Consider the following 26893-nt stretch of genomic DNA (forward strand, 5'->3'; position numbering starts at 1 on the left):
CGTGAGAAGAAACAAGAGAGAGATGGGGAGACAGATGATTGGTCCAGTAAACAAAGGTAAGAAAAGATAAACTTTTGCACAGGAGGAGAACAAATAGACACATGGGAAGACACAGACATTACATTATTCCTGTGTTTTTAACAGATTAACATCAGACTTTTGCAAATATTTTGTCTTTTCCTGCTCGTGACAATTACATCTTATACTGGCTTTGTACATGCGTATCACATTCAGTGAAATACAAGTCATATCACGTTAACAAAAAAAAGGAACAAGATTAAAGAGGTAGAGGAGAACAGAGACTTGAGTGAGAGACTAATTCAAAGCTTCATCATCAACAATAGTCTTAAAATACAGGAGGGATTATAGTGAATATCCTGTTTGGAGGATTAATGAAAAAAGAAATATTGGATGAACGTTGCTTAGTTTGATATGTGAATAGGGATAACTGCACCTGCTGTTGGCTTTGTAAATACAGCACACGGCAGAATAGTACTCCATAAAAACACACAATCACACGGCAAGAATAGGAAGCCTTTTGAGGTCCTCTTAGGTCAATTAGATTGGCTCTTTGGAGAGTAACCCAGAGAACTAAATCTGGGTACCGTTTATTTGCTTGCATACTAATAGCAGTAAAACCCAAAAGCATAACTTTAGGGCAATTTAAAAAAAAACCTTAAGCAAAGTGTACCACCTCTGCATGTGGTCCTCATCAGGGTTTTAACTGAGCTGCTAACCCGAACTTTAACAGTCAAAATGCATATGCTTACATACACACACAGTGTAAACCACATAAACACACAACTCAACCGCTGAAGCTCCCATATGTCAGCAGCAATACATACAATGGCTGGGGTTCTACTGTGCGTGTGTGTGTGTGTGTGTGTGTGTGTGTGTGTGTATTCCCCGAGGAGACAAAAACTGTTTTGCAAGAGCTAGCCTAGTGCACGCACCAACATATACAGTACGTATACACACACATATACAAGCACACATAGATTCATTGCCAGAGGTGGATTACTGAATGATGTAGGTGTTTCAATTCAATGCTGTTGAGTGAAATCACCGTTAAAGAGCTACTGATGAATGGCTATAAGCTGCTATTAGCACACACACAATACATACATAGATTATGCATGAGGGATTTTCTTTTTTATTTAAGTAAATAAATGAAACACGATATCTGTCTCTGACATAATGTGCACATGTGCACACACACTCATCGTTCCTGAGAAAACAGCTGTGTGTCATTGTGTGTCTTTTCTTTCAGCTGATCATCTTCTTGCACCGACAAGGTCTTTGAAAGGGTTAGTAGATCGCACAGCTGTGGCTCATACTGTTGCAACATAAACACACACTCAATCACACCACCCTGTCAGTGTCTTTTTTGCCTTTTTCTCACTCTATCTCTCCTTTTAACTATACATTTTACTCTTCCCATCTCTCAGAACTCTTCCCCCTTTCTCCAACTGAGCCCCGTTCCCAGCTCAGCCTGGCCATCCTGCCTTGAACACACACACACAAACTGCGTCCCGGACACATCACAGACAGATGGTAACACCACTCTCAACTCTGCCAGGAAAAAGAGAAGAAGCGAGACAGTGGAGAAAGGAGGGAGGAAGAGAGAAGGGAATAAGTAAATGAAGGATCGGCTTAGATGATGAATAGAGGACAGACCAACACATCTCTTCCAATAACCACGTGTTCTTAAAATAACCCCTCATTTCTGAAGAAATTCATATTTATACAGTCTTTTTACTCTTGAATACACATGAGTCTGAATCAGAAGAAGAAATGAGATTCCAACAATGAGCACTAGAAGTAATGATGTTTATGGAATTCTGGTGTTGGGTAAGGTTATGGGTGAGGAAACTATAAAAGAAGGAAGGGTCATTACATCATAATACCAACATTGTAATGCTCTGCTTGGTGCCAGGCTTCGGTGCCAGTTCTATTGAAGCCTGTGGGAGGTTCGTGGAGAAGCACACTAAAACCCAACATATCTATGTCGTATGAGCTTGGATGAAGAAATGCCTCTACCAAATGAAAGAACGCACTTCAGAAAATACTGACTGATTTTTCCAAATGTGTGCATCATTTATTTGTTGTTGGTCTCCAAATAGTATTCAAAGATGATTATAAGCATGCTTTACAAGGCTCATGGTGAGTCAAATTAAAATGCTCACCATGGCAAATTAAAAAAAAGTTGCAAGTGAAGTGTCCCTTGAAATTATTGAGTTTAGGATGAATTAATATTGTTAATAAAATCTGTATTCTTCATTCCTTCTTTCTTCCTTTTATTACGGCTGCCTGATGATGATTGACAGGGCTAATAATAATGGTAATAATAATAATAATAATAATAATAATAATAATAATGGGCATATCACCTAACCTCCTCTGATTAGTAATTGTGCATTGGTAGGCTATAAACTAACCCTCATCTATAAAACAACAAAGGCATATATTTCATGGCAATCAGAAACTCGATCATCAGAAAATAATGCATCGTAATTATGAATGAAGCAATCTCTGCTGTGATAAAATCAACACCTGGGCTGTAAATTAATCCCATTTGTCTGGTGCCCTGCTGTCACCTGGTCACCGTATCACAAACTGTAGATTACATCACATAACATTAGCTAACGGGCTCAGAGTTCATTTAGTTAGGGTAAAATCACAGTTTAGCTAACTCACTAATGTAAGTCTGTTACTAATCTCAATCACAGATGCATAAGAAGCTCTATTGTGTTTTTATGTTATTGTAAATCTAGCATGACACTAATGTAACTTGCATGCAATTAAATGATTGAAATTATTGAAAACACTTAAAACGTTAGCTAAATAACAACACACCAAAACAGCAGTGTCTCCATCACCCAGATTGATAACTTGTGAAACCGAGAGGGGAGAGATGAAGGAGAGGTCTGCCCGTTCACCACTATGCTAACTGCGCCAAGAGCTTTCAAGTGTGGCACCAATGTGCGTTCACATGCTACCCAGTGACGTAATGACCCTTCTTTTATAGTTTCTTTGGTTATGGGCAGGAAGTCTTATCTTCATACAGGAAGTAAGGAATCTGAATTCAAAAATCAACATTCTATAATAAAATACCGTTTAAAGGAACAGTTTGACAATTTTAGATAAGTGCTTTTTAGCCATCATGCCGTGATTTAGATGATGAGAACGACATCACATCTCTTAACTGTGCATTAAAAACAAACCTGGAGCCAGGAGATGGTTAGCTTAGAATAAAGCTAGCCTAGCTCTGTCCAAACATTAAGAGACTATCAGCGCCTCTAAAGCTCACTTTACGGGCTACATGTAGCTGTTTCCCCCTGTTCTTTCTAAGCTAAGCTAACCGTCTCTTGGCTGTAGTATTTCCGAAAAAGTCAACTATTCCTTTAAAGCTATAACACGCAAGCATGGTAGATAAACACAAATGTGTTGTGTTCAGCTTACTGATGTCTTGTTATATAATTTCTTGGCACTGACAACCTCTAAATTTAACTGCTTAACCTTTCACTGCAATTTGAAGCAACTGATGTGTGAAATTGCATAGTGCAGAAGGAACTTCAAGGGGGGAAAAAATATCCATTTGTCTACTGACATCTGATTTTGCTGATTTCGTGACAATTTGCCTGGTAAGAGAAGTTAAATCTAGGCAAAATGAAAATGCAGTTTTTTTGTTGTGCAGCTGTTTTCGGTGGAGTGTTGTACACATTTTTAACAGGGTCTAATGCATATATTTGGAAATTTAATGTATCAGTGAATGAATAATAACCATTGTTTTCCAGTGGAATCATTAGAAGATGGATGCTGCTGTTGAAAGCTTCAGACATCACCATGCACATACACACACACACACACACACTCACCCACACACACACACACACACACACACACACACACACAGTGGTTTCCGTTTCCCGGTGGAATGTGGGAGGAATAAGGTGTCGATTCCCAGCAGGGATAAAATGTTAAATTGAGAAATTCCATGTTGGATCCAGAAAACAATCACCCACTTGTCCGAGTGTATGAATGTGTGTGTGTGTGTGTGTGTGTATGTGTGTGTGTGTGTGTGTGTGTGTGTGTGTGTGTGTGTGTGTGTATGCATGTACACGTGTCTGTGTCATTAGACAGGAAGCCCTGTGTAAGCATGGAAACTGCCTCTCTAACATAAAAGATGCATAGAGTAAAACACACACCGAGATGTAACGCACACACACACACACACACACACAGAAGCCCTAGATATTCAGCAGCAGCACTGACCTCATAACACGACAGTCATTACTCATATAGCCATTCATCATTCACATACGCACACACACACACGCACACATACACACACGCCCAATGACTCCTGTTTGTCCATCGTGATGAAGCATAATGGATATTCACAACCACCTAACAGACTGTCTGACTTACTTCCAGTCGACTACTTCATGCCTCTCCTTCTCATTCACACTGCCATATAAATACAAACAAACACAGTTTTTGAGACTGGTATTCCTTACTCTGATTGGTCTTGGACACTTGAGTTAGCAAAAATATAAGCAATAAACACATAAAAAATTCAAACGATCCTACGTGCAGACAGCAGACTACACCGACTTGCACTTCTCCTTTTAAGCAAATGAATGAATTATTCATAAAAACAAGACTTCTGGCGAGACAATGTGAAACTGATCGCACGTCCATTTCTTCTAGCTCAAAACACTGAGAATTTTCTTGTTGACGTAAAGAAAACAAAACCGACCAACCAGCACACAGTGAAAGAACACATAAGTAATATAAGGCTAACATTAGCTAATTGGCCATACATTTATTTGCTTTTTAATTCCTACTGGGGGAGATCAAAGTCAGTCATGTCCTGGTATTTGTCATTCCGGGCAGAGCAATGCCAAATTAATACATCAGCATGCCGGACTTTTAGTATTTTTCCTCTGCTATGAATAATAGCAGCGAGAAGCTTTGTCAGCCCCACTGTGGTAAAAAAAAAAAAAAAGTTTGAGAGTTTTTTTTAAAAAAAAAAAGCATAAAACTTAATTAACTTGAGCTCAAATAAATGCAATAACCCTTCATTTCAAAGAGCGTTGTCCAATGGTCATTTTGAGCCAGTCATAGAAATTAATATTTTGACTGATCAGAGTAATTTTTATCTGCCGTTCTCCTTTAAGATGATTTTATTCTAACTCCTCTTGACGTTCTTCACTCTTAGATAGATATGAGTAAGTATAATAGCAGGCTATTGTTTGTTGACTTTTCATCAGCCTTCAAAACAATGCAACCCCAATTATCTGGCTGATAAATATATCAATAACTTTGGCATTTTGCTCCTGTGTAGTCCACAATACACTGGTCTAACATTTGTTACTAGTTTTGCTTTTGGCCAGTCTTTTTAGAGGGAGGTGATAGATGGCTCACACTGACTAAAGAGAATGTGTCACAAAAAAAAGATAAGCATTGATTTCAGATGTGATCCTTCTGTCCCCAAAGTGCTGTTATCAAGGGACAGGCAGTGGAGATGATGGAAATCTATAAAAGTCTAGAATCTCGGACAGAAAGCGGGTTGAACTTTGAGAGTCTTAATCCCCTTTTCACACATCCACTGCAACCCTGAGGTTATCCGGACATTACCCAGAGGAGCTGTATGTGAGAACCCAAATGTCCAAATCAGTTAGAGCAGACGTTAAATGGACTTTACCCTGCCAGCTCCGTAGTACAAAGTCCGTGTAATGTCTGATCAAGCACATGTGATACAGCAGGTAAGTTTCCGGAGAATTCACAACAAGCGAGTGGGCGTGTTGATGACGTTTCTATCGTGCGACTGGTGTGAAACTGGAAGAATACAAGGGTGAAGAAGAAGGGTCATTTACACGAAGACACCAGTGAAAATGTCTACCTAGAGAGACGACGAGATTCAGGAACTTCTGCCAGTAAGGGCCAATGCCAAAAATGTTAGAAAAATTCAAGGAATAGCCAGAGACTCAATTGTTCATGACCAAATTACGAACTGGCTACATGCATACTTTTTGTGTCATGTCCTACCTCCTGCATGTTTAACCCCTCGCTAAGTGTTACACAGTATACTGGAACTAGAAAGTACTTTACCCCATTTTATTAGTACTGGTACTTTAAGAATAACAGTGTTTTAATAAGAGCCATATTTCCTGGGAGTTACGTCGACGTGCGAGAGCAGGGCAGTGTGTCTGCAGTGCTCTGCTTCCACTCCCTGTAGGCAAAGTGGGTGTGCCAATCGTTTTTAGGTTTCTTTTTCTCTCATATGCACATTGCAGCTTTCATAATGAAAGCACGAGAGGCATGGCTGCAAGTACAAGTACTCTTGCTGACCGTATACAACTTGTTGACAAAGCAGACGCACGGAGAGAAATATGGCAATGTTATGCTTACATAGCCGAAAGTCAGGGCAAGCCCACGGACACCACAAAACCTGTCTGTAAAAGATGTTTTAAACCCACACAGACCAAGGGAGCCAACACATCCAACTTGGCAAAGCATCACGCCGACAGACATGCTGACCTGTTCAAGAAATTCAAAAAGTGACAGGTTAGCATGACAGATGATGTGATAGATAACATAATTACATGCCCTCACATATAAGTCAAACGAGTGTGTTTTATTTTGTGAGAAGCAAACTTTTTTCACCATCGGAGTTTGACGAGGCAATTAAGGGCAATGATATCTGTTTAAGTTGGCTTTAGCTTTTTAGCTAACTTACCAATGTGGCAAACATCTCTATATGCAAACACAATGTTCACACTGGTAACGTTAACTTTACCATAATTGCAAGCTGCTAAAAAAACAGGCAATCAATTTATACTCAATCAGTAATGATAATGGTAATCATGGCATGTACATTTTTGTCAATAATTATTTGTATTACTAGAAAATACACTCAGTAGAGCGCAGACTTCTGTGAAGGAGGTGTAGTGAGTCACTTGTGTTCAGTCTACTTTGGTGCACTACTGTAGTGTTTCTACTCTTTTTTAAATTATTAAAAAAAACAAAGAAGTCAAAGAAGTTCCTTGTTCTGTCATCTAATATATTGTTCCATTACTTTTCCTGTTGTTTTAGGTTTTTGCAGTGGTATCAGTATCGTTATCGAGATATTTAGGCAGGTATCGTATCAAAGTCATAATTTTGGTATCATGACAACACTAACCCTCGCCTAAACCAAACGGAGTATCTCCAGTAGGTGAGAACACGTCTGACGGGGACAGTCTCCTGATGTGTGCCTCATGGTTGAAAGGGCAACTATGGACAATGTTCAGGGTCAAAGGGTCAATAACAGCTGGCCTATTTCGTGTGAGGAATGTGTCTGTCTGACTTGGAAAAGATAGTGGTGCTCTGTAAATGTTACATACTGCAGTGTGTCCTGAGCTTTACTTTTGTATGATGCTATGAAAACCACACTTAACCAAATGTTTTGTATGATTCACTGTCAACTGCTACCATCTTTGTGTTCATTTTTGTCTGGCACTCTTTTAACTTGAACTAATTATACACACATACTGACACATACGCTGTGATATGCAGGAAGTACATATTACATCAGTGTATCACTTCTCAATTTAAACAAACATGACTGCATCAGATAGCTTGACTGTGACCCTTTTGGTCAACTGTGGAGACCAAAAGAGGCCACTGTTTCCTTTCCTGGACAACTATTTAGTGACATACTGAACACCCCCCTTTTTTTCCAGCTCACCAGCTTTTCCAGGAACATAGGACCTCTTTCAGGAATTCAGGAACTTTAAGATGATTCTGATTCTGCTTCCTTGGTTCCTATCATAGAAACGGCCCTGCACCCAAGATATAGTGGGCTGCAAAACACTGGGGTGAAGTTTGGACTACTGACCTTTTGTCTATTCTTAATACACAAGCTTTGTGAGAATTTTACACAATTTCTTTTAAGAAAAAGAGAAGCAAGCAGATCTGATTTGTGGTTGCTGAACTTTTACTTCCTCTACTCTCTTAAGTTTCCTCTAGTGGCAAAGAGGTTTAATAGACAAAGTAAAAGAAGAGAGCGGAAAGAAAAAGGCCAAACATTATAGGAATACAAGCTGAGAAACACATTTTCAATGATGCAGGTATCTAAATATGTCAACATGCATCATTTACACCAGCTTTGAGATGTGGGCTGAACACAGATCAGCAACTGCCTGACGTCAATGTTTCTGTTAGCAATGGGAATTTTATTGTACCTGTGACTTATCTAATCAGGAAAAAGAAAGAAGAGCAAGCAAGAGAGAGAAATGAAAGTGAAACTGAACATTATTTGGTACTTAGAGTGAGTAATGTCGTTCTCTGCAAGTCTGCAAGGTTTAAAAGTCGTGAGTATGGAATTATACTTTTGCAGATTGGATCTATGATGATCTATGAGTTCAATAGACACATATACATCCATTCCGTGTATTAAAATACACTGGTAGAAACGTTAAAAAGCCATCGGCGTACCTGAATTGTAATATCCATGTAAATGCAGGGTCAGAGTAGGAGAGAGATAACAGAGTTAGAAAGGGGAAGGTATCCTGCTCCTCATCCTGGATGTGTTCAGCAGTAAGGAATGCTCTCAGGTGTCGGTGCTCAGAAAAGAATGACTATCTATTCACTGCAGTAAACACACACACACACAAAAATACACACACAAACACAGTACGCGCCAAACACTACTTGGATGGATTCAAGTCCTTTTAAACCCCTCTTATCAGCTGACAACTTTAATACATGTGGGCATTTAATACACACACACACACATTGATATTGTATGTGTGCATGTATTTGTGTGTGTGTGTGTGTGTGTGTGTGTGTGTGTGTGTGTGTGTGTGTGTGTGTGTGTGTGTGTGTGGAGAAAGGGGGAGTAGCTTCTAAATATGGTGGGAAACTGCCACCAACACCACTCCCATTCAACCCCGGCTCCTTTTACAAAAGGTATTCAGTCTAGGAGAGACCTGCTCTCTCTCTCCCTCTCACACTCGCCCTCTTTCTAATACCCACACACACACACACACACACACACATACACACGGATTGAGTGAGTACCTTTTTACCAGAGGAAAGAGAGAGAGAGGTGGAGTGGAGAGGGGGGGATGCAGAAAAGAAGGGGGTGAGGGGGGGAGAGGCTAAGAGGAATTCTGTGCCTGTGCTTACTCTGAAGAGAGTGTGAACACACACATGCACACACACACACACACACACACACACACACACACACACACATTTGGGAAAGACAGAGAGGGGATTTATAAAAGATGGAACCTCTTGAGGTTCCCACGTCGGCCAGCGGCTTTCTGCACATATGCAGGCAGTGTGTGTGAGACAGAGAGAGAGAGAGAGAGAGAGAGAGAGTGTGCATTGACAGAGACGCAGGAGAGGCTGAAAGAGGGGAACAGAGGCAAAGTGTCTTAAATAAAATTCCAAGTTTCAGCTTGTTCTTCAATTTACCTGCATACATTTGGCTCGCATATGTGTGTGCATACATTTGTGCACTGCCTTTATGTGTGCACGCCTCGGTGTGTGTGTCCTATAATTGCAGTAATGATATGTCATCCACAAGAAGAACTCCGAACGGGTGGAGTGGAATGCAATCCACACATGCAAGCGCAGACAGACACACACACACACACACACACACACACACACACACACACACACACACACACACACAAACAAACACACACACACGTTCCACTTGGAAACCATGTATGAACAAGCTCTTCTACAAACTCCATGAACTGAGGCCTTTAGGGCACCCTTTTCCCTCTAAACAGATGAGATCCTGCACCTCAAACCACATTTGATGGTGAAAGAATGCTTCAACCGACCAGCTGCTTATGGGTTTCATTTTGTTTTTAACAAGTCTCCTTTAAAACTTTAAATCATGCCATATTACCTTGGTGCCACAACACAAATACAAACAGCAGGTGTGAGTCTGAACCAGTGTTGTTTTATTCCCAGCAGTATTAATCAGTCATATCGTAATTCCGGGATAAAAACACTGGTCTCCTTAATGATTCAATCCCTCAAGGTAGGATAAAAGACAGTAAAATTTGCTCTTTTCCAGGTAACGTTGCTTATATTTGCAAAACACCTGTTATTGTAAAAGTTTAGCGTGCATTTAGACCTACAATGAACTAGCAGTTAAATCTTCATTGTCTTGCTCAAGGACATTTCTACAAGACACAAGGTGAACGTCTGGGTGCAGGATGATCTGTTGCATCACTTGGCAAACCTGCCAAACCGGGAGTATATAGGATGAACAATGCAAATCAAACATAAAAACAGAGAATCCGGCTGACAATTTCCCCCCAAAACAGTCTGAGATTTAAACTAGCAGCACTTCTTTGACAGCACCTCTTTTCTTCAAACTCTGGCTACTGCTATCCATATCGCAACAATTTAACACTTTTGGAAGTTTTGTCATTGCCACGTCCCACATTCCTTGCATGAATGAACATTTCTCTGCTTTTACAGAATGCAAATGTGTCTCCAAGGTTATACTGCGGTTGGTTGCCTGCATCTTGCACATAACTCAAGGCAGATGAGGAGCTATTAACAGTCTGCAGTTAGTCCTAAGAAATGCAGGAACACCCCTAATCTTCATGTCAGTGCAGTTGAACTGTCATGCTGCATTTAATTAATCCAAGATTAGGTGGCACAGAAACAGCATTGTGCATTAACCTTTTCCCTGGATTACTCCTCTCAGAACTATTCTTTCTCTTTAATTTTTCTCTCTTCTTTTCCTCTTGTCTATTTTTTTTTTCCTGTTTCCTTTAAATACCAGGCATTCTGCAGATCGTTGTGTGCAGCCGGAGCGCAGACAAGTCAGGACTCAGCCCTGCTAAACGACAGGCTCAGCACTAGTCTCTACACCCCCCCCAGCTTCATCCTTTGCCCTGCACACACAAAATGAGCACCCTGGGCAAAGCCTTTCTCCCCTGTCATCCTCCCATCCAACCATCTACCCACCCATCCAATCCTCTCATCAGGCCTGGTTTCCAGGAACACAGGCCAGAAACAGACGACCCACTGACTTAAAATTCGCACTCTTTCTCCCTCTCCTTCCGCCCTCTTCTCTCCCGCAGAGCCTTTTTAAGATGAAAGTAATACTTAGTCATCCGTCCATCTTTCTCTCTGTCAACATCTACAGTGTCCAGCTCCAGATAGCTTTAAATAAGAAAGAAACTGCCTAAACTCCTTTACTTTCTGTGAAAAAAAACAACAGAATGCTCTTACAGACACATAAAAAAGAATTCTAAGAACTTCGATCAGCTTGTTTCCAAGCAAAAAAAAAAAAAAAAAAACAGAAGTGTATCGACATTCAATCTTTTCCAGGGAGCCAAGTAGCTCAGCCAGAGTCCAGGATCTGACTCTATTGCCATCCACTTCCTGGAAAGACCCCGCCTTCCTCGCATTCCACTGCCCTGTCAAAACACAGCTCCCCTCTCCAACTGGCTGATGGGAAACCCAGCGGCTGCCTTATAGGCTGTTGCCGGGGCAGTGGGCGGGAGGAAGTAGAAGCGGAGCTCAGAGAAGCAGCGGCCCATTCCCATGGAGAGACAACAGTTACATAACTGCGCACACACACACATACACACACGCACACACACACACACAGGCATACATACATACACAGGATCAGGACAACACCCTCAACACACAGCGGAACACAAAACAGGGTCAGGGAGAAAGAAAGGTGAGGAGACAGTAGAGGGAGTGCAGAGAAAGAAAAGGAGAAAGAGCGACCGAGAGAGGAGAGAAGTTGAGAAATGGGTGAGGAAGAAAAGGGAGGGGTAGGTGAGGCATCAGTTTTCCTTGTGAACAAAATGAAGAGGAAATGGCTATTTTACACTCAGGTCAGGAGCTGTGGGAGAGTATTTCCACTGTGTGTTTGTATGCGTGTGTGTGAGACAGAGAGAGAAAGGTTAATTGGTGTGTGGTGGAAGATCACCTGCATCAAAACCAAAGCGGAAGAGAAGTCAACCATAAAGGAGAACTGTGCCAAGAATAAAGTACACCTACATACACACAACACACATGTGACTGACAAAGCCCTGTAGACTTGTGAAAAACAAAGCCATTTGGTGTTATTAAATCAATATTATCTGTTGCCTGTCTGCGCGGGGTGGAAATGATGGCAATCTGTTAACCGATAGAAGGGCAGGGAGGGCAGGATGGAAAGAGGAGGAGGAGAAGAAGGAGTAGCAGAGAAAGGAGAGAAGGCAGGAGGAAAGGGGAGAAGGGAGAAAATGGGGAGGGGAGGATGAGGGGGCCAGAGGTTGAATGTGTGTAAAGAGAGAAATGTATGGAATCCTAATTGTGTTATTGCTCCAGAACAAACATTAGTCCTGCCTGTCATACCACAGACAGCAAGCAGCGAGCAAGTGAGTGTGTGTGTGTGTGTGTGTGTTTGGGTGTGTGAGTGAAAGAGACAGAGGGAAAATTGAATGAGTCCAGCAAATTAAGAGTCAAGCGAAGCAAGTTTAAAACATGCTTTCCACTTTTTTCCCTGGCTATTCATGAAGACAGAGCATTTACAATCAGCGCAGTGTTAGACGTTAGCTTCACATTAGCACGGCTAGCTCCAGCAGATGTGTGCATCTGCCAGCGAGCCCTCCCTCCTGCCGCTGTACAGCTGTGGGCTGGCCGTGTGTGTGTGTTTGTGCGTGTGTGTGTGTGTGTGTGTGCATGTGTGTGTGTGTGTGTGGTTGGGCAGGGGGCCAGCAGGCAGTAAACCCACAGTAGAGGCCCTGACAGTCCAACGCTTGCCACGTAGCCATGTAGCAGCGACGTAACTCCAGAGGAGAGGAGATCTATATTCTCTCTATGAGAAAAAGAAGCAAGCATAAGGGAGAAAATAATGGAGTGAAATAATGTGGGTCATTGTGTGGGATTCAGCGCATAAACAGAGGCAACGCAAACAGTCAAACACACGGAGACAAAGTGACTTTGTGATACAGTTTATGCCAGTCAGAACACTGATGTTTCCACCAATTACATCAGCCAGGACTTCCAGACTCCTTTTCTCCAAATGAGAGCTCTTTTGACTTACAGATGTTCGAGGCATGGTTTCACAAACTGGTGACCACACACATGCACACAACAAAATAGTTTGCAGACCGGCACAAACACAAACCCAGCCAGCCCGCCCTAATCATCATCATTATAACTGAGTCATTGTCTTAATTACTTCTATCAGCTTCATCAAAGTCTCTAACTGTTAAGGTCTTCCAGGCTGGTACTGCCAACACCTTCATCTTCATTATCCCCATCAACATCACCATGCCATACTGCCTTAAGAAAATGCTGTATTTTTTGTTTGGTGTTTGTGTGTGTGTTTAATACAGAGGAAGTGGTTATTCTCCCACAAGCACATGAACATGACTCACTCTTCTTCATGGCAGCGCTTCCAGATTTTTTTTCCTTCTCCTTTTGTCCTTTTCTCCCCCTCCTCCCAGTCTCTCTCTCTCTCTCTGTCTCTCTCTCTCTGTCTCTCTGTCTCTCTCTCTCTGTCTCTCTCTCTCTCCACACACCACAGTTCAGACTTTGCTCCATCAGATCCAGAGAGGCTGAGCGCTGAGCACACTGCAGCCCAGAGAGGAGCACAGAGCCTGAGGAGGGCTCACAGCAAACCCCTCCCTAACACCTTGGATCTCCAAGGCTCAGTCTGGCCACACACAGGGAGGTTAGTTCCACAAGCCAGCAGACTAAAAGCCGAAATGGGCTGACTGGTGGGTAGGTATTATGACAGGCGGCTTGGCGCGGTGAACTTGCTAATTATGTAACATAGGGTCATCCAGTTTGAAGTCTACATACTTACAACATTAAACTCATTGTTAATCATTCAGTAATCCTTGAAAAACTTTAGCCCCAAGCCCAATTTTTGGCATGTATGCAGGTAAAGGACCGTAAATTCCACCACTGATCTTTAACCTGTTGACTCTAATTGCTGAAGATGTGCATACCCTCAGGTGTGCTTGTGTTGTGCAAGCTAGTGCAGTTAAATCTAAATAAAATGAAGGCTGTGGTATGCAGCCTAAGTGTTTTATTTAAGATGCCAAACAAGTGCATGTCTGTCTGGATGTCTGGCAGACAGACATGCACACAAGCTATTGATCAGACAGGTAGAAAGAAAGACAGAAAGAAGAAAACAGATACTGTAGATAGAGAGAAAAGCTTGACAGTTATGGAGCCGTTGATTTTATATATATATATATATATATATACACACTGATGTGTCCATTTCAGAAATACATGTTATTTCAAAGTCCTTTTTCCTCTTGTCACCATGGAGATATGAACTCAACTCAGGTTCAAACATTCTCTCTTTGTCTGTCTTGTTCTCTTTCTCTCTCTCTCTCTCTCTCTCACACACATACACACACACACACACACATATCACCGCAAAATGATGCACACTGTGGACATTGAGCGAGTCCTACATTCATTTAAATCCAAGACATGACAATATTATGTTAGCATGACATTATACAGTACCGGCTCTGCATTAGCTCCCCGTCCTCAGTTCATACTTATTCATCTCTCTTCTATATGTCCTCACCCACCATCTCCTCTCAGTCTTGCCTTTATTACTGTGTAATGCATTTGGTTCCATATAATACAGCCCTTTAGCGTAAATATGATGCTTTGCCCGCAGAACTGGATCCTTTTCAAGTGGCGGCTCAGATAAGGCAGCGTGTGTGTTGCGTATGACTTACGTGGTTGCATGGTTTTCACAAGAAAGGACTACTGGCCAATGAACATTAGTTACACTTTGATTTCTATGCACCAGACCTCTCTCTGCCTCCCTCCTCTACTCCCCCAACCCCTCCTCTACTCCTCTTCTGTCCCACTTCCAGCTTTAACCTGTCTCCCTCCTTCTTCTTCTTCTACCCTCACCCCCACCACTATTGGCCTTACTTCCCAAACAACCCCTCAGCCATCAAAAGACAGCCGCCCATTCAGAAGGTTTTGGGGTCGGGTGGGGGAGGAGAGCAGTATAGGCTTGGTGAAGGGAAGAGGGAGGGTTGGTGGGGGGGTGGGGGGGGTTCAGGGTTCTCATTCCCGCTAAATTGTCCCACATGGCTGAGCGTGCTTAGTTTAAACAAACACAGCCACTTCCTCCTCACTGCGCACATTGGCACACAGACACAGGCGCGCACACACCCCACATAAACACACACCAATTGGGCGCACAGGCATGCTTGAACTCCAATACACAAAAACAAGCATGCACGCACATATATAAACACACATGCACACAATACATTGTATACCCTGGCAGGCAGCAGACAATACGTTAGAGTCTTGCACTCTAGCCAGTAAACTCACAGCTGAGCCCAGACTCCACACCAAAACACAGAACTGAAGATTACTCATTGTATAGTTCGCCGTGAAGAACAATTTCACATGCATATTCAGCATATTTACTGTATGATTTGGCTTCTGGTTACAAGGAGTTTAAATAAGTAAAACTTTTGTGGGGCTTTAACCATACAATCCACAATAAACATCTCAGCTAATGGGTCCCTGGAGTCCAAACCCCAAAACCCAAACTGATACCACAGAAGGAGACTCAGGGAGCAGACACTGGACAGCATATGTGTGTGTGCGTGTGTGTTTGAGCGTGTATATGCAGGTTTCGGTATGTTTGTTTAGAAAGCAGACAGAGAGAAAATGGAAATGTGGAGGATGTGGCCATTGAGAGCATTTTGATGGATCACTGCAAAATCTGATGTTTAGAGTATTGTTATATTTAGCAGCAGCCTGACAGTGACATGAAAACATAAAATACCATACAGGTAATGCATATCTATTGCAAAGTGCACAGAAATGTGAGCAGTCCTTTTGAAAAATTCCCTCCTCTTTCATTTAACAGTTACATTACAAGCACTTACTGTAGGTGACGCTTCAATCCACAGAAAACTTGAAACTAAATAACAAGTACAATATGTAACAATGTAAATGGTGGGTTTGGTGCCAAAGGTGCATAACAGGTATGGTATGCAGTGTTTTATTTGTGTATAAATGTGATCATTATTTAAATCACAGCATCATTACTGAGAGATATTTGCTCAAAGTCGACTTTTATTATTTTAACTCTGCTCTAAGTTTTCTGTCAATACCAGCTTAACGTCTCTCTGGCTCTGCATCCTCTGCGTCACCACATATTTTAACGCAATGACCTGCAATCGTCATAATCAGCTCTACATTACAAGCAGCTATAGCGAGAGGAGTGGTGAAGGAGGACAACCACAGTGTCCAGACAATAAGCCCACATTCACTGCCAGTGGACCTGCTGCCGTCCAGGTCTGCACACACAGCACGTCTCTGCCACTAATGCCGCGCTCCATCAGGGCTGCATGCCATGAGTCTTAATTAAGACAGCTATGCCAAGTCAAGAAGTGAATTCTACTCCCCCCCTTCCCTCTCTCTCTCTCTCTCTCACACACAGACACACACAAACACACACACACACAGATACAGGCGGATGCACAAACACACATTCTCGGATGGGCGAACATGTAGACGCAGACAAACCACCAAGAGACATTCAGATCAGCAGTTTTATGGGCCATGAAAAAGCTTGCTCAGTGGGTGGTGTGTGTGTGTGTGTGTGTGTGTGTGTGTGTGTGTGTGTGTGTGTGTGTGTGGTGCTGAGAGAGAAAGACTATTTAGTCACACCTACATGAGAAACCTGTCTCCTCTCCCACAGACAAGACAACAACGGAGTCTGAGAGATATGCACACACACGCACACACACATCCTTTAAATGCACAAACGTGCAAGCAAATCCTGAATGAATGGTTTTTAACATGCCTTTATTCTATGACTAACTCATAGTTGTGTTTATGAATGTATGTGTGTGTGTGTGTGTGTGTGTGTGTGTGTGTGTGTGCATGTCTAGAGAATAGGCTGCAGTGTTTAATCCATCAGAGGAAAACTGAATTGGGATGAAAAATTAGAGAGGACATTTCTTGGGAAACTCAGGCCAATAGAAAGTGTACATACAATCACTTGCTCCCTAACATCAAACACACACACACACACACACACACACACACACACACACACACACACACACACACACACACTTATAACACCCCTCCCAACAGCCTGGGGTCACAAGGTCACATTCCTCCTCCTCAATCAACCTCAGGATTTCACACACTAGTTCAGGGATGTGGTTGTGTGTTTCTGCCTGCCTGCGTGCGTGTGTGTGTGTGTGTGTGTGTGTGTGTGTGTGTGTGTGTGTGTGTGTGTGTGTGTGTGTGTGTGTGTGTGTGTGTGTGGATTTGTGTGTGTTTGGGATGTTTTAGTGATTTGTGGGGGGTCCGGCTTGAGGGCAAGGAGGGGAGAAGTGAAGGAAAATAGGGGACTGCAGCCACACTAAGCCGACTAAATTTGAAAATGCATCTTTTATTCTTTTTTGGCCTTCTGTTCACACTTTTTTCAAACCAAAAGAAAAGCTTTTTGAAAAAGTGAAAAAAGTTTTCCAAAATGATGAGATCTGCATCAACATGGGCAGATGCTGTGCTGCAGTACTGTTAAGAAAACAGCTTTCTGCTGTCTCCAACTCTCTTGGGACTGATCTTTTTATAAATCAGTACAGCCAATCTCACTATACAGGTGATGTCATTAATCTGTATTAAGAATAAAGTAGTGATTTGATTAAAATCTTAGCCCAGCAGTGCTAGAATTACCATTAACTTTGGTTGAAAGGTGATCAAATCACTATTTTATAATCAACAGAAAAATATGTCAATGATAAAAAACTAAGTTGTGTGTTTGCTTAACTTGAAACACAATTATGTGGTGGTGAAAATGCTGAGGTTTGCAAAGGTGTATCTGACCCAAATTCTTATGGAAGAGGATATTTATCCATTTTCTTATTATTTATATATCATATCGGTGAGGATGAAGAACTTTTCCAAAGCTACCTAGACATGCTAGAGGGTATGAAGTCATTCAGCATTTTCAAATTTATTGGACTTTTTGTGGAAGTGGCAGAAGGAGAAGAACGAGAAATGACAGGTATGTGGGCGATGGGTGGGGGAAGACATGGTGAGAGGAGGCGAGGGAGGGGTCGAAGTGTGTCTGCATGCCCTGGAGGTAGGAGGAGGAGGGTGGTGGGTGGTTTAACAAGGGAAAGCAATAAAACATGTGGCTTTGCATTAAAAAACACCTACTTCCTCCATGAGCAGAACCCTCAACTCTGGTCCTGCACACCCGCTGACATATGACAATGTGTACAACATACATGCACACACACACACACGCACGCACGCACATGATACATACACATAGACAGTCACACGCACCGAAAATAAGCATACTTGAAAATGTGTGCATGTACCAGTTCCAGTTCCAATTCAAGCCATTTATTAATTAGAAAAATAACGAGTTAAAGATTGAGTTCCCACACTCCTACACACACATACACACACACACACACAAGCACACACAAACCCCAGCCCACAGCAGACTCTAGACACTTGAGATACACACTCAAAACGCTCACAGTCAGGCATAAAAACAGCCATTAACGACTGGCGGAACTTTCCATGGGCCTGCCAACTAGCAACACCAACACGCCTGGCATGCTAATGTAGGCACGTAAAGTTAACTCTGTGTGTGTGTATGTTTCATGCATGTGTGTTAAGTCAGTGCTCTGTGTGTGTACAGGTGCACGCCTGATCCCTTTGGCCAGCTGACCACGCACGCACACATACACACATACATACACACACACATTGATGGGCAGCTTTTCAACAGGCTATTTCTATGGATGATACCCCAAGAAACTGTGCGAGGGCATGAGCAGGGCAGGGCAGCCGAGCGCTACGCAACTCATTTGGCTCACTTAAGCTTTTATGCGTGCATGTATCCACAAAACTTCACAAAGTGATAAGAACTTGATAAGAAACTTGACAGCCTAATTTCTGGAGTCCAAACATTTTATCTCTTTGTCATTATCGTTTTATTTCATTATCTGCACTCTTCCTGAAATGCCACTGCCTCTCTCTCTCTCACCGGTGTTTCTGCAGTAGCCATACAGCTGCCAAATGACACCAAGAGCTGAGCAATGACTCAAATAAGCAACTACAGAAGTGAAAGCTTTTGGTAAAGTCATACGTTGCATCATGTGCCAGCAATGTTGTGAGCTGAAATGCAACAAAGCTGCTGATATTTGCACAAAAAGTCTACTGTATTCCCTCATAGAGTTATACTGTCTCGAACTATACTGTACTGTAGTTCTGCAAATCACATACGCTCCTGAATTATATTAGACACTGTCTACATTATAGTAAGCCTAGACATATTTGCTCAGTGTTGTCTATGGCTGAAATTTTGTCTGTTTTAGTTATTGAAGAGCTGCAATTAACAATTATTTTTGTTATAGATTAGTGTGAAGATTATTCTCAATTCATCAATTATTCATTCTATGAAATGTTTTTTAAAAAAGTACTTAAAAAACGTCCACTACAGTTTCTCAAAACCCAAAGTGATTCCTTCATATTGCTATTTTTGTCCAACCAACAGCCCAAAACCCAAATTTATTCAGTTGAATGTGATGTAAGACAAGGAAAAGCAGCAAATCTTCAGTCTTCTAGAGAATCATTTTTGCTTGAAAACTGACCTGAATGGATTATCAGAATAGTTACCAATAATTTTCTGTCCATGAACTATTAGTTGATAAATTTTTTCAGCTTTTTCAGCATATATACAATTGCCTTGCCTTTCATTACTAAAGCCACAATGCAGAGTTTAATTCCAAAATGCTCTGCACATAACACATTATTTTGATCAATACTTTAAATCAGATCATAATATCTTTCAAATTGTTCAAAAAACTAGCAATTTTAATTTTCTTTCATACCAGCTGTCTTTTTAATGATAGATTTCTGAGTTACTTGCTGTGAAATCCTAAAAGGTTTAGGATAGCAGAGAACCTCAATGACTTTCAATGACATTCCTTACAGAGTTTTATTTTTTACAGTCAGTCACAGTAGGCATCACATTTCTCCAAATGTCGGCTCTTTGATGGATCTTTTTTTTTTTTTTTAAATCTTTTTTGGACTGAAACCCACGAAACCCAGAACCACTCGACGTTTCACTAAAGACATTCGCAGAGAGGAAAGGAGAGGAGAGGAGAGGAGAGGAGAGGAAAGGAAAGGGCAATAGGGAAGAAGAGGGGAGGAGGGAGACGAGGAGTAGAGAAGTTGAAAGGCTTCTTTTATCTTCTTCTAAATCAACTGTCAACAATGCAGGAAATTATCAAGGGAGACAAAAAAAAAAAAAGGGAGACAGGGCTCTGGAGAATAAGAGAGGCAGAGAAGGAGGGAGGAAGGGAGGAAGGGTGGGAGGGGGGGGGGCAAAAAGAAAGAGAGGAGGAGGAGGGTAAACATTACAGCTCTGTGCCAAGCAAACATGAGATGCTGGGATACTTCAACAAAAAGCCTCCGTTCGTATGGGAGAGAAAGAGACCAAGAAACAGAGAGACAGAGAGAGAATGTGAGAGAGAGACGACCGCGCCACCAGCAGAGAGACGGAGGAGAAAGCTGGGAAATGGAAAGTGAAAGCGACAGCTGTCATGAGAAAGGACAACGTTTGTTTTTGGGGAATCTTTGGACTTCACACCTACATGCAGCTCTGTGTTTACATGATACTGTATAATGCAGTGTTAGCAGGGTTTTGTTTCACCAAAATGTCACCTCATGGGTCAATACATTTTAATTAAAATGAAACTAGACACTACTGTAACTCCTAATGCAAGACAACTCTTTCACTCAAGCTCATAAAAAAATGACCAGGACAAAACACGCTGACAACTTGCACCCAAACTTGCATATATAATCTACAACATCATCCAACTGTGCTTTTACTGCGAACCATGTGAAGCCTGGAAAACACTATACAATCCCTTCCCATTTACTGTGAGTAAAAGGAGCCACATGGTACATAACTTTGAACTGCAACTCTAAGTCAGTGCCAACAGAAAATGTACAGCAATAACAAATAATTAATTCATAGCATGAAGATTTATGTCAGGTTGAAAAAATGACCAGCTGCATGTTTTTAATATAAATATAACATTTGGTAATATAAGTCCGGGTTGGTGTACCCTCTAAAGCTTTTCTGCACTCCATCATATGTCACGGCAGCCGCAGCAGAGGCAGTTTTCAAGGCTGCTTTACCCCAGGAAGAACCTACGTATGTGCTTTACATCACCGAGACAAGAGAAACTGCTGAAACTCTCCTCCTGCACTCCAGGTGTCGACCCCTTGACCTCACAGAGCAGGAACGCCTCCACACATCCAACACAACCAATAAGCAAAATTCCCTTCACAGGTAGCAGGAAGCAGCTTGTTCGCTTGACCGAACCAAACCGCACCTACAGCTACAGTAACAGTAACTTAATTCTAGGAAGCACACCTGTTGCATTTAGGGAAACAGATGTTACGACTGATAGCAGACTTTTTACAAAATGCAGACATTATGTAGCGTTGCGCATAGCGGAGGCACACCAATTAATGGGAGGAAATATTTCAAACATGGGCTGCTGATTGGGGCCAACTATAGCATTTTGAAGGTCATAATGAGTACGTATGCTAATGGCAATTATGGCTGATTATTTGCAGACATGGTGAAAAGTGTAGATGATAAAAGTTGGATAAAGTTCCATCTGCAAAGCCTATTTCATCTCCTTATTTACTTCTAAAGTGTCTGGGGCTTGTGCACCTGTTTTATTAGCTAAATCAACATTTTAAATGATAGAAAACAACCAATTAATGGCATTCAGTTTTTTTCTCTCTGAAGAAAAACAGCTACTGCAATCAAAAATGTACAATCAAAAGCACAATGGGGTGGTAGTGAAGTTACAATTTGCATTTAGACATCGCAACAGTTAAACAGGCTACAATCTCTGGTAAACTAACCTAACAGGAAGTAAATAGTGAGGAGGTTTACCTGAAGCTCTCCTCTTGTTCTTCGCCTCTCTTTCACATGCTCACACACACTCTTTCCAGGGCCGCATTGTCTTGTCTGCGTAATTCTATAGCCGCTACATCTTCTGTTCCTGACACACAAGTACTGTTCAGTAACACTACCCCTCGGATAACATGTTCTAGGTTACCAGTCAGACACACATGCACACATACACAATGGCTAGCATCATCCTGCCCCTTCCCTGACCCCATTTCCATTACCTACCTGAAGGTTTTACTGGGCCAACAGTGAACCACATGCTGGTGCAGGTGGAGGGCAGAGAACCCAGATTTTGCTGGAGGTTACAAAGAGACAGATGCTCTCGGCATCACGAGTCTTCATGAAACATGGGAACAACTTCCTCATTGCGCTTAGAATAACTTGTCTTAGAATAATAGAGGCGAACCATCTTACACTTGACACTAAAACACAAACAGTCAATCAAACCTGGGCTGGGCTGGTATGTCATTCATACAGTTTCTTTTCTGGAAAAGCAGACAGGAAAGTGTTAACTTGGCTCAAAACCCAATAAATGTACTTTCAAATGATATATTTTGACAGAGGCACTCATTAGGCTGTCCTGATACAGGCACGTACATGGAATAAAACATTACTCATAAACTGCTTAAATGGGATCAAACAAACTAGATGCAAAGTAACATTTAGCCCAGGTGTAGGTAATGACACACCGTCACACTTGCCAACACAACTGAGTGAGTTTTACCTGTGTGACAAAGCTATGTGGTTACAGAACGCAGGTCGTTAACTTATATAAAGTGTTATTCAACCCCTTTGCCTATTCATGTGAAAGGTAGAGAAAGGCCAAAGCAACAATGGCTACCCTCCTTCAACCAGACTCCAGTCTAAACACCGTCTTTTCAGCTCTGTTATATAATTGCAATGTACTCGATTTTAAGGAAAAAAAAAACACACACACACGCACTGAAAAAGGGAATTTTACAAATGACAGACTAGAACTAGGGGGGGTAAAAGATCACTTGCTTGCAATTGCATCAGAGTGAGTGCAAAATCCCTGCTTACATTATGCTGTTGTACATCCTCTAGCAACACATTCCCGGCTCTCCACAAAACCAACCACACAGAGAAAGAACATTCTAAAAGAAATAAAATAACAACTTTCATTTAAAGCCGTCGAAAGAAAATTGAACTATTATTATTTATTGAGCGAGCTTGGCACACAACACAAGAGCGCTTTCATAACTTTTTAGATACCGGCCTATGAGCTTTGTTTACATTCTTATTGTGTATAAATGTTGAAGCCAAAGAGGCTTAACTTGCAGAGAGCACTGCACAGTGATATAAACCTCATTCAGCTTGTTAATAAAGGATATGGGTGTAGCACTAAACCCATGCAAAAACACAATTATTGCTTTGAAAATATGGACTTTTTTAACTCATTTTGGGGTTCGGCTGAGCACTTGGAAACAAAAGAAACAAAAAGACACATCCTGAGGCTGCAGTGCAGAGCCTTCCCAACTGAAATCTGGTTTAGGGTCAGATTTTAGAAATTTTAGAACAATTCCAGAAAGTTATTTCTAGAAATTTTCAAACATTACCCATTTGACAATTAACTAAAAAAGTTTTTTTTGTAAACAGCATCAATTCAATCACAGGGCTCCAGCCTAATTAAATCATTACTTCCTGTTGTCCACACCTTGGCTAACTGTCCGTATCCTAAACTTTTGATGCTAAGGCTTTTTGATGCCTCTGACTTGTGGAAGCAAAAATAAATTGGCCATTCATGCACCACAGGGAGAATTCCTTTGCAGACCACCTAAACCTAAACACACCTTTCCCCTCTTCATCCCCACACACGCACACACACGCACGCACACACACACCTAAAAAAAAAGTCGGATATCAGTTTTTCGCAGAAAAAAAAAAATTGCATGGCCACATCAGCCTTTCACCAAAGGAATGTCATCTGACGTCATGTATTTGGGATCGGATTTCTCCTTCTTTTTCTCTCTCTCCTGAAAAAAGTAAGCGTGTGTGTGTGTGTGATGTGTTATTTTTTCCCCCTAGCCTATATTCTCCAACGTGCCCACTAGATCCAGAGCCCACAGCAGGGGGATATCACGGCTCAATTATACCCCCCTTCCACCGCCAATCATGACAGCATGACAATTAACCACTCAGCCCTGTTATTTATTTTTTCAACTGACTCACAAGCACCAAAAATGTGGATCACAAGTCATCATCTGCATCATAGATTTTCCGACCTCTTGCTGCCACATCCCTTCCACGATGAGTGAAAGCGCTTTTTTTTTAATTCAGTGTATTCGGTACGTGGAAGGCAGATAATCGATCGTTTCAACCAGGAGGAGACCAATGTTTGATTTCCACGTCTGCATCAGAGAGGCTGAGAGAGAGAGATTTGTCTTCCCTGCACAAACAGACACGTAGTCGTTTCTGAGAGAGAGAGAGGGAGAGAGGGGGAGAGAGGGAGAGAGAGAGAGAGAGAGAGAGAGAGAGAGAGAGAGAGAGAGAGAGGCTGAGACTGGCTGGAAGGAATGCTAGGATATGCTGGAGTTGAGATTTTTTCTGCTCCAAAGCCTTTTTTCCTGCATTCTGCAACCGCACACAAACTCTATGGAAAGTGACTATAACACAAACCCTTCACTAATACTCAACAGTTATCGAATGCATTAAAACCCCCTATAGTGCCAATTCAATGATTTCGCAACTCCCTCTGTCAAATCTGACTGCCTCAGCATCTTCCATTCCAAGTTATTTTCCAGCTATAAAAGTGCTCATTTCCTGATTTTGAGCAGCTACAGCGCATCCGACTATTTCCAGAATGCGAGTCGCGACGCAACAGCTGCCATTTGTTGCAGAAATAAGCACAAGAGAAAAGGTTTTCTCCTGTTGCGCACTCACTCCATCTGAAGTCCTCGGAGACAAAAACACATTCTTTCGCGAAAGCTGAGAAATCGGGACCACAAAGAGCAGGCTCAGCCCCGACGCGTTCACTGACTGTGGAGAGAGCTACCGTGACAATCGCCGCTGTTTTGCTTTTTCCTTGTTGTTTCAAAAAATACACGAGGAAAATGCCCAAAAGTTTCAATTCACCCCCTCCGCAGCAGTCAAGCAGTTTTCCTTTTTCCTTTGCGCCGGCCAAGTGGCCCAGACCGCCGGCGTCAGCGCTCAGCTCTCCAAACTCTCTCTCTCTCACACACACTCACACACACACACACACACACATACAGGCACAGACACGCACTTATAAAACTTTTTCAACATCGACTCCATCGTCCTCCATTCCCATTCTTTACGGACTGAATGAGTATGGTTAAAGACGGCTAAAAAACAACTCACCTCGCTGCAATAAAATAATCTTCAAACAGACGGGGCTGCGCGTTTTTTTATTCCCAGGGTCGGGTCTTGCCTGTCTGCTGGCGCGGCGCGACGCGTACTGGGAGACTCCGCCATGTCAATCAAAACGCGACGCACATGGAAGTCAGAGCCCGCCTCCTTTTACCGTAATAGACGCTGCGCACCACAAAAGCCAAAACAGAGGGCAGAGCTTATTCAGCCCCGTCACCTTTGTGACAGAGACTATCAAGCGGCTTGTTTACAGTCACTTCAGAGGAACTTTTGAAGCAGAGGAGGTATTTTACAACCAATAAAGACGACAATTGGAAAAAAGGTTTATGATCAGTTGTTGTGTCATGAGAATTTCCAGGGTTATGTCAGCCTGATAAGGTGTGTGTGTGTGAACTCTTCCGCAATAAAAGCAAAACTGAATCCAGATTATTATTCTTGACATTCTTTCATGATGACATGCAATATCTTTAATCCTTCTAGCAGTTGACCTGCGTCACCCAGTTCCCATGGGTCATTTAGCAACTTAACGTTGAGTAAATCCCTTTTATACACTCAACAAAGTACTAAATAGCCATCTATAGTGCAAAAAAGGTAGCCAATTATAATATATAATTGTTTCTTACATATGCAATCTAGGCAAAAAAACAAAAACAAACAGTCAAGTGGGTCAAAGCTCTGTACTTTTGCCTCCAAACAACTTAGACAACAAACCAAAGTCCCTCTGGTGGCTGCAATGAAACCTGGCATCCCTCAGCTGACTGGTCCAGGGGCCACAGGTCCAACACATAAAAATGACCCCAAAAATCTGTGGTGAATGTGGCGCAAATATGTGTTTGAGAGGACCACAAGGCATCACATATGCCTCACAGAGCAAGATATACTGAAGAGACTGTATCTGAACTTCCTTTAACAGAATACATTACTACACAGTTGCATGTATTTACAGAGCAGTGTTATCTGTGGAGGAGATTATTTGGGCGTGTTGATGCTTGAAATTAAGACATTAACGCTGACAAGTAGGCTACATGTCAGGATCAGAGCATTAACTTGCCAAGTGTCTCAGTGCCAACCGCATAAGTTGAATGGTTTCATTACAAAACCCCCCATTTGATGAAAGCAGCAATTATTCTTCCTTCATCAAGCTTTAAAATGAAATGGGAGTAAAATTACAGATCAGAAAAACTCAACATCCAGTAGTTTTTTTCTCTTAAAATAGATTGAATTCATACTGGACTCTGACTATGAAGAGATGTTAAAGGGAACTCCACCCAAAACAGCATAAAAGTGAATCCTTGCATTTTGTTGTTGCTTTTTGCAGATTATTGTTTCATTTTACATTAGCATAAGTGCACCGACTGCAAAACAAGCTGTTAAATTAACAACAGGATTCCGTCAGTCATGTACGTGTTTGTCTCAGACAGCAATCGACCTCTTTCTTTGCTGTATTTTCAAGCAAGTAGACTCAGCCAAATACACTCATTGCCCTTGAGTTCTAGATTTCTCTCCGCTGGCAAACACACACACACACAT

At 41.9% G+C, this 26893-nt stretch overlaps 1 protein-coding gene across 2 annotated transcripts in view; it reads right to left on the minus strand.

Moving 5' to 3' along the window:
• fndc3ba (fibronectin type III domain containing 3Ba) overlaps nucleotides 1–25433 on the minus strand; it is a 106309-nt gene extending 80876 nt beyond the window's left edge. Inside the window, exon 1 of one of the 2 annotated variants that reach the window (XM_042388839.1) lies at nucleotides 25355–25433. The gene's annotated coding sequence lies outside the window, so the exon portion shown is untranslated. The other variant, XM_042388840.1, reaches the window with a different exon arrangement.
• Nucleotides 25434–26893: the final 1460 nt, after the last annotated feature.

This window comes from Thunnus maccoyii, chromosome 16 (genome assembly GCF_910596095.1).
Source record: "Thunnus maccoyii chromosome 16, fThuMac1.1, whole genome shotgun sequence".
In the NCBI taxonomy this organism is placed as follows: domain Eukaryota; kingdom Metazoa; phylum Chordata; class Actinopteri; order Scombriformes; family Scombridae; genus Thunnus; species Thunnus maccoyii.